Source organism: Octopus bimaculoides, chromosome 18 (genome assembly GCF_046866305.1).
Source record: "Octopus bimaculoides isolate indiv1 chromosome 18, ASM4686630v1, whole genome shotgun sequence".
NCBI classification, from domain to species: Eukaryota; Metazoa; Mollusca; class Cephalopoda; order Octopoda; family Octopodidae; genus Octopus; species Octopus bimaculoides.
Genome location: NC_142945.1, coordinates 245,911 through 259,418, shown reverse-complemented (window position 1 = coordinate 259,418; position 13,508 = coordinate 245,911). Strand labels below are relative to the sequence as shown.

The following is a 13,508-nucleotide window of genomic DNA, read 5'->3' as shown; positions in this document are numbered from 1 at the left end:
TTGAAAGGAATATTTCATTTCTTCATTTGTAGAATCACACTATTTTTGGTAGGGGTCAGTTTAATTATATACAAGGATTGGATAACTGACCTTCTTTTGGATTATTAATTAATTATAGATAATCTCCAAATGGATAAAATGAACAAACAAAAAAGTATTATATGAAGACTCATGTATAATGAATTAGGGACTGGTGGGTGGGGCTGTTTAGCAGTGTTTCTGAAATGTTTAAGAATTATATTATTCAATGTATATTTAGAGTTCCACTGCATCTCTCTCTCTCTCTCTCTCTCTCTCTCTCTCTCTCAATAGATAAACAATACTCTTAATGCTGTGATTAATTCAACTGATGATAACCCACCCTACCACACCACCACCCTCCATTTAAGAATTGTTGTTTGTGGTGAGTCATAAAAAATGATAATCAATCGAGATGGTTTATTATCTATAAATTCATTATAAATGGTAACAGAATTGTGGACAAAGAAATTATGCAAACAACAATAATTAAATAATGAGGAATTGTGAAGTATGATTATTTATAAATGGTTAAATCTACACATTGACTAATTAAGTGAAGACAAATTTAGTTAAGATTTATTGAATGTAAAAGATAAATAATTAACAGCATTGCTGTTGTAAGGCTTTCAATTTCTGTGAATGTTTTCAAGGTAACCTTATCATCAGATGGAATGGTCTTATTGATTGTTCCTCACTTCTGGGAATAATTCTTTTATATTGTAAAAGATGGAAATCTCACCAACATTCTTCATTTAGGAAATGTTGAGACATTTATAAAACAAAATAATTGCTGTAATTTAGTTTTATCCCTCTTTGTTTTTAAGTTCAGAATCTGAGTCACTTCTACATTTCACTATCCTGGATCAATAAAATTAATGACAATAATAGGATCCGTTGCTATTTTTTTGCTGGATTAAAATATCAGTATAAATAGTTAATGGTTTTTTTATATTTTGGGTCCAAATCTCACTAAGGTCAATTTTATTTTTCATCCTTTCACTGCTGTTACAGCAACACATCTTTTCTTTCATAAAAATCTCTAGCATGAGTTGGACGATTTGACTGAGGACTAGTGAACCGGATGGCTGCACCAGGCTCCTCGATTGTAAAGAATTATTGAGTTGAATGTGTTGTAATTGCAAAACGGATGTGGAACTACTTTTGATTTACATTCTGCTTTCAAATCTCGTTGAAATCAACTTTGTATTCCTCCACGATGAAGAAGGAGCAGAATTATCCTGATAGGTAAGTAAAATAGTTATTCTCATCCTGTGTCAAGGGAAGAATTTATTATTCTAAACAATATTCCAAAAAAATTCATTGAGTAATCTCAACAATAACAGTTCCTACATTTCCTTAAGCCCATACAACAGAGTTAATACCATTTTTATCTAATCAGCTCTATCCATCAATGGGTTATCTTCCTACTGAATTCAAGAAGCTATGTTAGGACTTAAGTTGTGTGTTATGGAATATGCATCAATCATGCAAGACTCCCACAGGCTACAGTAATCATTTAGATTGATTGATTTAGTTGACTTTCTTCACCAATTTCTCTGGAATAACATGAGAAGTCAACCACAATAATGCATCTAATGAAACATTCATTAATTTTACAGTGTTCACACTGCTTACAACTGTACCTGGAAAACAAGCCATTCAGATTTTCATAAAAGAATGACAGTAGATAAATTGTGCCTGTTAAGCCACTGTGAGAGCCAGAAAGAAAGTTATCTCAAGAGATTTATCTGATTTCTAAAGGAAACTTGACAAAATGCACAAGACACTTCTCAAAGATGCTATTACATTTTTATACAACACACTTTCCCTGTTATAGAGATGCAGGTAGACATTTGCCTTTTTATAAGTAGTTTTTACTTCATTTACAGATACTATGCCCAGAATATGTCAAATAGTGCTTATCATCATCATCATCGTTTAACGTCCGCTTTCCATGCTAGCATGGGTTGGACGATTTGACTGAGGACTGGTGAAACCGGATGGCAACACCAGGCTCCAGTCTGATTTGGCAGAGTTTCTACAGCTGGATGCCCTTCCTAACGCCAACCACTCAGAGAGTGTAGTGGGTGCTTTTACGTGTCACCCGCACGAAAACGGCCACGCTCGAAATGGTGTCTTTTATGTGCCACCCGCACAAGCCAGTCCAGGGGCACTGGCAACGATCTCGCTCGAAAATCCTACAGGAGCCAGTCAGGCGGTACTGGCAACGGCCACGCTCAAAATGGTGCATCTCATGTGCCACCCGCACAAGAACCAGTCCAGGGGCACTGGCAACGATCTTACTTGGCTTGCCGGGTCTTCTCACGCACAGCCCATTTCCAAAGGTCTCGGTCCGTAGTCATCGCCTCGGTGAGGCCCAATGTACGAAGGTCTTGCCTCACCACCTCAGCCCAGGTCTTCCTGGGCCTACCTCTTCCACGGGTTCCCTCAACTGTTAGGGTGTGGCACTTTTTCACGCAGCTATCCTCCTCCATTCTCACCACATGTCCATACCAGCGCAATCGTCTCTCTTGCACGCCACAACTGATGCTTCTAATGTTCAGCTTTTCTCTCAAGATACTTACACTCTGACGGGTATTCACATTGACATTACACATCCAACGGAGCATACTGGCTTCATTCCTTGCGAGCTTACGTATGTCCTCAGCAGTTACAGCCCATGTTTCACTGCCATGTAGCATGGTTGTTCGTACGCATGCGTCATACAGTCTGCCTTTTACTCTGAGTGAGAGTCCCTTTGTCGCCAGCAGGGGTAAGAGCTCTCTAAACTTTGCCCAGGCTATTCTTATTCTAGCAGCTACACTTTCAGCGCACCCACCCCCACTACTAACTTGGTCGCCCAGATAGCGGAAGCTATCGACTACCTCTAGTTTTTCACCCTGGAATGAGATAGAAGTTGTTTCCTGTTTGTTTGCAGTCTTTATTGCACCTGAACATCTGCCACAAACAAAAACTAACTTGCTAGTTAACCTGCCTTTGATGTTGCTGCACCTCTTATGTGTCCATAGCTTGCACCGGGTACATCTTATAGAGTTACTACCTACTCCTTTTCTACATACTGAGCAGGGCCATCTACCTGAAGGGGTTTGTGTTTTATCTACCTTCCTACTTATTAGGATTTCGGTTTTGTATCAGAAATATAGTTGCTTAACCATTTAGCATTTAGGTTACTCTGTCAAATGTAATGTCTATTTATTCACATTGCTTTGAATTAATCATGCATTATCTTGTGGCTTCAAAATTTTGATGATGTGATTGCTTATTTTAAGAATGACATTGTAGAGGCTGGATCTGGTTGCCTTAAGCATAAAACGAGTAGAATATTTGGGCCAGATATGGCCGGTTTAAATGCTAAAAGATTAAAGTGTTGACTAATAACAGCTTAGCCTTGTTAGCAGTAAATAGATGCCATAGAGTGATACAGCTCACAGTGGAAAGTTCATCTCTTCCCTTAGATAAAGCTTACAGAGATATGGCAGGAGGGGAAACTATATCAGGCTGAATTACTCTATATAATGACAAATGTCCAGAAGTTATTAAAGTTAATTGCCTAATTAGTGGATAGTTTTCATCCAAAATATTCATTCACCCACCATAAAGTCTGGTAAGTAGGAGTAAGACTTCACTAAGGAGAACAAGACTGAAATATGTTTAGTGTTAGCGTTACTTGCCCAAAGATTATACTGACCACTACAGATCTTCATTTAATTTTTAATTAACTTCCATCTTAGAGTTGTCAGCCTTGCCTTCTTTGACAAGAATTAATATTAATGATTTTTCATTCCCTCATGGATATAATTTCAAGCATATGGAGGAGAAGGGGATAGTTGCTATATCAAATATATGTCAGCTCACATTTAAATAGATACACAACATGAAAACATTCAGTAGTTTTATCTGATGACCAATGCCAACTGTTTATAGCAGTTTATCATGTTAGAAAACAACAAAAATATGGTGTATCAATTGAATGTCACCTGTTAATTTGGTTAAGGGATAATAAAAATAATTAGCAGACTACATCAACAGAGGTAAGTTTTAAGTTAAGTTTCATCCAGTCTCAGATTTATTCTTGTGATCTACTGGCAAATCAATATATCTCTACATTGAACAATATGGCTTCCATCTATCATTCGTTAAGCAGGTTTGAGTACTGGACATGACAAATAATTTTCAATTTTAGAATATATATCTCTAGAACATAGAATATAATGATGTATTGAAGAAGTATCACTGCTATATTGTCCCATAAAACAGTTTACTCAGAGTCAGTGGTAATTCCCCACATTAGAATGAAAAACGGATAGTTTGGAATAATAAATTCATTAATCATTTAGTTCAGATGGGAGAATAATAAGAAAACTTAGGAATTTGGAGCTAGTAGTTGTTGATGTATTTATTCTTCTCAAGGAATAGCTACAGTCAATTGTTTTGGCAGACATATGGGTGTGGGGACAGAAGTAAAGTAACAATTGTTTGTAAATATAATGTAAGATAGATAAACTGAGGCGAGCAACATGCTCCAAATACCACAACATATATTAAGCAAGCAAATACCATTTGACAAATATAATCCTAACCAAACAAAATAGGACATACCAAGCTTGCTGGATAAGAAAGACAGCACCAAATATTATTTGTAAACATAAAGGTTTCATAGATCAAAGGAATTCAAAGACTTGTGATCTTTTTAGCTCAACAAGAAAGAACTCTTGTAGTGGAAGAGGTACTAAATCTTAAATAACTTTTCTAAATGCTCTGGTTCCTATTTCCACTTGCCAGTGGACCTGCCATACAACAGTGGCCCCAAAACGGTGAAGATATTTACTTCTGCCCTCTTTAAAATGTGGAAGAGTTTATTAAAGGGATTTATTATACACAAAAAATAGTAATTTGGCCAAATTTAATCAAGTAAAATAACTGTAACACCTGAACACTGTCGTTTAGACTCATGTCAACCCTAATAAATGTGGAGTGAGACCCATTTCTTCATCGTATCACTACTGCATAAATCTCTGAGAGATTTAGAAATGTATTATTTCTAGACCCATTTCTGTTCTGATATTTTATGTTCAACTAGCCATAATATTTATGGCTCCATATGATAATCTTTAATGATTGGTCATTTGACCTATCATTTGACCTATCATATGAGTTTGGAACGTTTGGTTGAGTCTTGTATTTTGATTGGTCGAGTATTGCGCGGGATAAGGATCTCGGATTCAATCACGTTACGCGTAATACATCCTCGAACAATAAATTTGAACCATCGCTGGATCCTACCATCTGCTTATGAATAGTTTTATCAAATCATTTGTGGCCAGTGCGGTGAGAGATTTTCCAAGGGCATGCGTTTTATTATCCTGCTGTTACAACCAAGCACTTGCAACCAACGACAGCCAGAGCTGAATTATCCTAACGATGGATGAATTATACAACCAACAGAATTCGTGGTGTTATTTGGTCCATTGTATAATTTAGCAGGGGAATAAAGTCTCGTTGTTATTCAAAAGTTCGTTTCTTGTATTATTTCTACGAGTTAATACGCTGCATATGTTATATTATGCTATGCAACATGCCGTAGTAAACCAAGAGATACTTTATAATCAACCACAGCTAAAAATGTAACATGCCATTCATGATAACTTTATCTTTATTTTTCAGCCAGTGAACTGCATTACTTAATGCGGTATAGTGTCTAATGGGGAGTTTCGGACGCACCTTCTAGCAGTTCGGACGATCACGAAGACGTTCCCCTCGTTGGCCCGGAGTCAACTCTCACCTATGATTAAAAGAGAGCACCACTGTGACCATCTTGTCTCTTTTAGGGGCTATAGGACTATATCATCTAATGTGTCCCTCCATTTTTAAGACAGCAGAGTGTGATTTGAGAGAGATTTGACTGTTGTTTCTAGCATTGTGTACAACAACGTATCCTTTGTTGGTTACTAAACGTGTTACATGCTTAAGATAACATCGAAAACATTGTTAGTTACTGCATTAACAGTGGAATACCACCTAAAATATCGATATATAATAACACATATATTAACAACAAATAGATATCCTGTAGATATATAATGTTACATAGCTTCTATGTGAAGTAAATAAACTCTATTTAAGACAATAGTCATTTCAGTACTGTAATGAAGTAAAAAAGAAAAGGGGGAATATCTAATATGAAAACTTTTCAACCAAAACAAAAATAATGTGGAAAAAAAATTAAACTTTTCAAAACCATTTTAGTAAAAAAGAAATATGAGAAACGAAAGAGAAATATGAAGTTCGAGTTTAGAAGAAATGTTTCTGGTTTACAAATCGGAAATAGGTTTGAAGAAAATTTGTATGAATGACATAAAAAATGATTCGATCTAAAATATTTAAGGAAATTCTTGCAGTTTGTCGAACAAGATTAAATAGTAAATGGAACAGACAACATCACAACAACAAAGACATGTCAATTTTTGTTGAGGTGTTCATTCAAACAAGCAGACGACCACCACATTATAGTAGTAGTAGTAGTAGTAGTAGTAGTAGTAATAGTTGTAGTAGTAGTAGTAGTTGTTGTAGTAGTAGTCACCATTATGACTGCTGGTTGTTCTTTCAGGAGGGCAGAGAGGGAGAGAGAGAGTGAGCTTTATTTGAATCAAGTAGGAAGGAGTATATCGTTCAACATGTTTTGTCGGAAACTCTCTCAGTTACGTCTAATTGTACCGATAGGAAGTTGTTAAAAGTATATAACCTTTATCAATTATATGTGTGTGTACAGAGAAAGAGAGAAAGATAGAATGAGAAAAGGAAAGATATGATGAATTCTCCGTCTGTCTCTTCGGTGTGCATTCAGTTGTCCAACGAACTGAATCCTACTTGTGGATTTAACGTGGCTGAGATATTTTTACACACACACAATTTACCTCAAGGGTACAAGTACCACTGGAATATATAAACAAGAGATTGGAAAACATTTTTGGTATTATTTGTTCACCATTACATATGTTTCATATGCTAATATATATATATATATATATATATATATATATATATATATATGGCATGAATTTGTGAAGACTTATCTCAAAAGTTGAACAGCAAAGAACCACGGCAAGCGGGGAGCTGAATAAGACCTATTTGCCTATGCTGGCAAGACAAAACTGTTGAAATAAAGATTTGGCTGTATAATATACTGGGTTTCTCATTCATTCATGTTCTGGCGGGTCTCCATCTACTGCTTTCCTCACCTCTATTGTACCATGTTACCTGCTTAATAAAGACTATATTGATCTGATTGTATTCAACCCAATTACAACCACTACCATCACCTTTTATCACTCTTCTCTCTTCCATCACAATGCTTGTATAACAAGGGATGGCTTCAGATCCTTTTATAATCAGTAGACCCAAACATCACCCTTCTCCACTACTAGCCATCCTTCTCTCTCCTCTGTGTCACCATATTAACACCTCCAGTCTGTCTAAACATCAATATTTAGCACTATTCTCCAATCTATTTTGCATTATTCCCTCCTCTTCATTGACATGCATCATCCTCTTTACTTTCATTACTTCTTCCTTCATCACTATATCTGTCCTTTATCACACCCTGTTACCCAACCATGATTGCCATGCTGTCTTTTCCGATTCAATCTCCTTACCAACAACTCATATATAGCTTCTACATATTGTCTTCCATTCTTCCAAAGCCAACCCAAGCTCTTAGCCACACTGCACCATGCTTTCCTCCACCATCATCAGCCACTACACCAAACCAGGTGGCAGCTATAAGCACTCCAACCGTGCAGTAACTATTTTTATCACTCACTGATGATTTGGTCTCTCTCTCTCCTATCTCTCCCACTTTTGTGCATATATCATGTATACACACACATTAAATATATATGATAGACTTTCACATATGCAATATAGTGAACGCTTTGATTAATCGCCTTCAAGGAATGCTTAAAACTTAAAAACAACAAGAGAAATTAATAATAATAACAGCTAATCCAAGAAACTGCAATTTGGAGAGGGTCCAACAAGTGAGACCATTGAATGTGTTTCAATGTTGTTAGACCTCATCAGTAAAACTCAGTACAAAGCCGTGCTCACCTAACACCTGAAATAATTTTTATCCTGTTACTTAGCAGTTCAACAAATAGATATTGATAAGTACTAGACTGAAGTAAGAGCTGGAGTGGATATGATCAACTAAATTCTTAGCGGTGGTGCCCCAACATGGCTGCAGACCATTTACTGAAACCAAAAAAAATAAGAATGAAATAATACTACATTTGTTGCTGTTGTTTAGCTTCAATTCTGGTCAAAGACATTCCAGTGTTGGCATACCAATAACTTTTTCTCCAGATGTTATCCTTCCTTAAGACAGCATGGTGTGACATGCTAAAGTTTCACATATATGTGAAGGACATTTAACAGCTATTTCTAGCATCCACATGACTGATGCTTCATTACTCGAGATACTAAAGCCCTTGTTGTTGTTGGTTAGCCTCAGGTCAGCACCGAATATACAGACCTATGACCATAGGTACTCCAGCCATGGTAATCACATGGTTCCAAATCTGTCCCTATTGAGTGACACTTTGGGAAGTACATTCCATTGTAGCCCTGGGTCAATGAATAATAGATGAATAGAATTTAGTAGATGGAAACCATGTAGAAATGCATTCCACACACACACATGCATGTACGTATGTATAAATATATCAAATAAATGGGATTAAAATCCAAAGTGGATCCTCAATCAGCACTTCTGCAAGTCTCCATACAAGCTGAACCTCCAAGTCAAATAGATTGGTCGCGGAGTATGAATACATTAAATTTAAGAACGGAAATGAGGGGATTATCTTTAATTCTCTATGTATAAGTCTAATTCTTTATGTATATGTATATATATATATATATATATATCTATGTAGTGAGAGAGAGAGTGACATACAGATACACATATACAAATGGCATCTATTAGACAGATGTCTTGTCCATTCTCACTCTTTGCATTCAGATGGCAAAGCCTGCAATGACATCATTACCACGTTACAACTTGATCCTTAGCTTTTCCCAAAAATAACATCTGACCTTCAAGAAAAAAGAGACTTCCAAATATGGACAAATGTAAGTCTTCTGCACCAAAAATCTTGTCCATGCCTGAAACTTGGAGGAAATTTCCAAGAGTAAATACTCAAATGTTCAACAGCAGACACCAATGGCCACTGGGTTAGATATGATTGTGTATGTGTGTGTGTGTGTGAGAGAGAGAGAGAGAGAGAGAGGGGAGAGAGAGAGAGAGAGAGAGAGAGAGAGAGAGAGAGAGGTGATGGTGTGTGTCTCAGCATAACATCATTTCATATATGCAGAGCTGAAGATATTAATATCTCAAGATATTTGTTTTGCATTTAGTTACAAACACTCCCTTGTCACAGTCTCCATCATAAAAGCAACAACAATAATGTTAACCAATTTTGATGTAAAATCAAATAAAAACTTCGACATGCTTCCTCAACATGGTTAACATTTCCCGAAGGAAACTGAAATAGCTGTAAGATACGAATGCTTCAAATGTTCTCATACTGTAACCCCTGACACAACTGGTGTATCTGTGGTTTTGCTACTAGTCCTGGGTGAGACTATTTCACTTCACTAATATGACCAATACCACAAACATACTAAATGCCCAGACATCAACACACACACTGACACACAACATAAACATCCAGGTAAAACTCATATACGCCGAGGCACTTAGAAACATCCACGTAAACACATTCAAACTTATTTAAACATAATAAGCTTGTGAACGTCCATGCGGCATAACTTCTCATGCTTATCCATCACCAATATTATCTATTAATCTATCTCCTTATCTCTCATATATTTATACGCATATATATTTACATCCACCTATACCTGTGTGTATGTGTTTGGGATTTACCATATATATATATATATATATATATATATATATATATATATATATATATATATATATAGTAAATATGTCAATGTGTATTTTTAAGTAGTGACGCTGTGACCATCTGCCGCCGAGCCTTTGGAGTCGGTTATAAATGAAAAGATAAAATACACTAAGTTTACTCACTAATTTATGGCATATATTACCAGATAAGGAAAAAGTAGGGCAACTACTGCAGTGTATACATACACGGTATATATATTTATATATATATATATATACATATGCATGTATATATATATAAATGAAAGTATCAATGTAAACAAGTGCATTAAATTCCAAACAGCTCTAGGAATTAAAAGCCATTTTTCGGAGCAGACGGAATTGTTCCGACACCGGTTATGAGAATCAATGGTCTGTGACTGGCAGATGTTACACATAATGTCGCTACACACACACATATATATATATGCTCACACATACACATACAAAGAGAGGGAAAGAGATGTGTGTACATGATAGGCTGAGTTGTTAGTTGGTAGAAGATAAATTAGATAAATTGTTAAAAGTTACAAAACGGACTCAAGGGCCAAGAGTTTCGTCTATAGCACTTTGACTTTCGCTCCTTGAATCATTTTCTAACTTTCTGTAGTTTAACACACACACACACACACACACACACATATATATATATATATATATATATATATATATATATATATATATATGTTGTTTATCAGCCAACCATACCACCAGCAACGTTCCACACTGAGGTGTAATGAGGGGGATTTAGTAGTTATTTCTAAAAAGTTGGGTGTTTAAGTAGCGGCCAGTCTCCATGGTTTGGGTTTATGCTAAAAAAAAAGTATATATGTACGTAGATAAATGGTGTGTGTGTTGATATACATATCTGCTATATATGTGTGTGTATATATATATACACACATACATGCTTAGTGTATTCAAACACATACATGTGTGGTTGTGCGTGTGTTGTATAAGAAGATAGATGGATGGATACATGGTGTGTATTAATATATATGTTATGTATATACATGTGTGTGTGTGTTTATGGTGTGTACTGATGCGTCAGGTATGTGTATATATGTATATATTAATATATGCTGTTTGTTGGTATATACAATATACGTGTGTATGTGTGTGTGTGTGTGTGTGTGTTAATATTTGGTGTGTATTTATGTGTATGTTCACACAAAGTATGTAAATGTGTGTGCTGCTTACACAGTATATATATATATATATATATATATATATATATATATATATATATATATATATATATATATATATATATATATATATTTGTATGCGTGTTCAGTACGAGCTATTACATGTGTGTGTGAATGGAAGTGTGTAATGCAGCTGGTGCTATGTTGCTATTTACTCTGCATCTCTGCATACACGTGCACACTGCAGTAGACAGTTGTTACATCATTATTCCACATTGAATATTGTTGTCACAGCCACAACACAACAAAATATTTCATTCATTGCAACTCTATATTAATAAATATCAGTTACTCATTTATAAATTATTGAAATTATTTTTATTATTACAACGTCCATTACGTTGAAAGTTCAAATCCCACCGACGTCGATTTTTTTTCCTTTCATTCTCCCCGGGTTAATAAATATAAAGTGCTCGTCACTATATAATTGCCCATATCTCTATATCTGAGACCATATGCCTATGTGAGAAATTGTTATAAGTCTAATATTTATATTACATGAAAATAAGTCAACTGAAGTGAAACGTTTCGTTTCTATCCTTACAATTGTAATGATGGTGGTGGAGTCGCTCCAATTAATTACCTTAGATCACTGATATTATGTTTAGTAGTAATTAAGTATTAAATTAGTTTTGGGTTATGATAAATAGAGGCTGTCAGTCGTCACCACATGACTATAGGAAGCTATTTACCGGCCTGGCAAGGAATAACAGAACGTTGCAGTTGTTTAGCCACAGGTCGGCTAGGGGCGGATTTTAGATCGAACAACGCATTCCACTTATGACCACCTCGTTTATAGTCGAGACAATGTATTTAAGAATGTTATCTAACGTGTCCTTTTTTAAATACGTTGGGGTTTAAAGAAATTCTGGCTGCTACTTCTAGCAAATAGAGTGACCACGAAAAGACTCAAACATTGCAGTATTATAACAACGGAGACCAGAAAGCAGTTTCATATATACACGTATATACACACACGTTATAATAGTTTTAATAATAATAATAATAATAATCGGATGTAACGAGAAGGTTTGAGAAAGAAAAAAAAACACAGAAAGGGATTTGGCCAGAGAAGGAAACAAATATGCAAGAAGCGCCACGGAACATAGAAGTTGTTTTTAGATTTGAATAAAACTGGGATCAAAGGGTCCCCGTTCTTGAAGACGGTTAGGGAGTGATATGAGGGAGATTTGACTGTTATTTCGTGTCGAAGATCAGGGAAGAATGAGGAGAGGTGAGGTTTATTTCATATAATACGAAATACGGACAGAATTGCAACTAATACAGACCCAAACAAACGAAAATAATTTACTTTAACGCACAATATACATTCATGCATAAATAAATACTTAGAGACGGAGGAAGCAGTATATATATATATATATACATATATATATATACGACGGTCGGTTTGTGTGGCCTGTTTCGGACCGGTTGCTTTAATTCTTTGGTAAAAAAAAGAAAGGTTTTTCGTTTTCATTCCCAAAACATGAATCACGAAGCATAAAAAAAATCCCTTTTGACTATAAATTTTCATTTGAGAAAATACTCAACATTGCTTATTTAGTTGTGACTATCATGCAATAGTACACACATGAATAATATCTAGAATATATAACAAAAGATAGAGAGACAAACATGTGTATATTAAAGGAATTGTGTTAGAATCGCTTTGCTGGCAGATCTTTCGAAGCGCTTATTTCAAGTGTGGGTGTTTAAGTGTTATATATATATATATGTATATACATACTAGATAGTCCTCCTCATAGCTGTTCACAGTAATATCCAGTTGTAATGTAGTCCTAGAGAGCTGGAAGAGTTTTTAGCTAGAAGACTAAGAAGAGTAAAATAGCAGAGAGAGACTATTCTGTAGGAAGAAGGCGGATCGTCCTCTCGACTGGTTTTCTTCCCTTCCCACCACCAACGACTTGAAAATCCATATAGAGAGACAAGTTTAACGCCAATACACACACACACATACACACGCTCTCACACGCGCACATGCTCACACATACACAAAAACATGCGCACACGCACATAGGTATACATAGAAAGCACATGCAGACACACACACACACAAGTATATTTACATATACGTTATATAAATAGATATACATGTATAGACAGAGACATATACTTATGCCTATGAATATGCATATAAATATGCAATATAGACATGACTACGCACGTATATGTGTGTGTGAGTGTATATATACAAACATTTAGTGTGAATATTGTTCCAAATACGCATGTATTTACTTTGGCGAGCAGTTACGCGCACAAATACACAC

The 13,508-nt window shown here is 35.6% G+C and overlaps 1 protein-coding gene across 8 annotated transcripts in view; it reads right to left on the bottom strand.

The window, feature by feature from the left end:
• LOC106871672 (peripheral plasma membrane protein CASK) overlaps positions 1-13,301 on the bottom strand; it is a 522,259-nt gene extending 508,958 nt beyond the window's left edge. For all 8 annotated transcript variants that reach the window (XM_089365572.1, XM_089365579.1, XM_089365562.1 and 5 more), the window contains exon 1: positions 12,968-13,301. The gene's annotated coding sequence lies outside the window, so the exon portion shown is untranslated. The remainder of the gene's footprint in view (positions 1-12,967) is intronic.
• Positions 13,302-13,508: the final 207 nt, after the last annotated feature.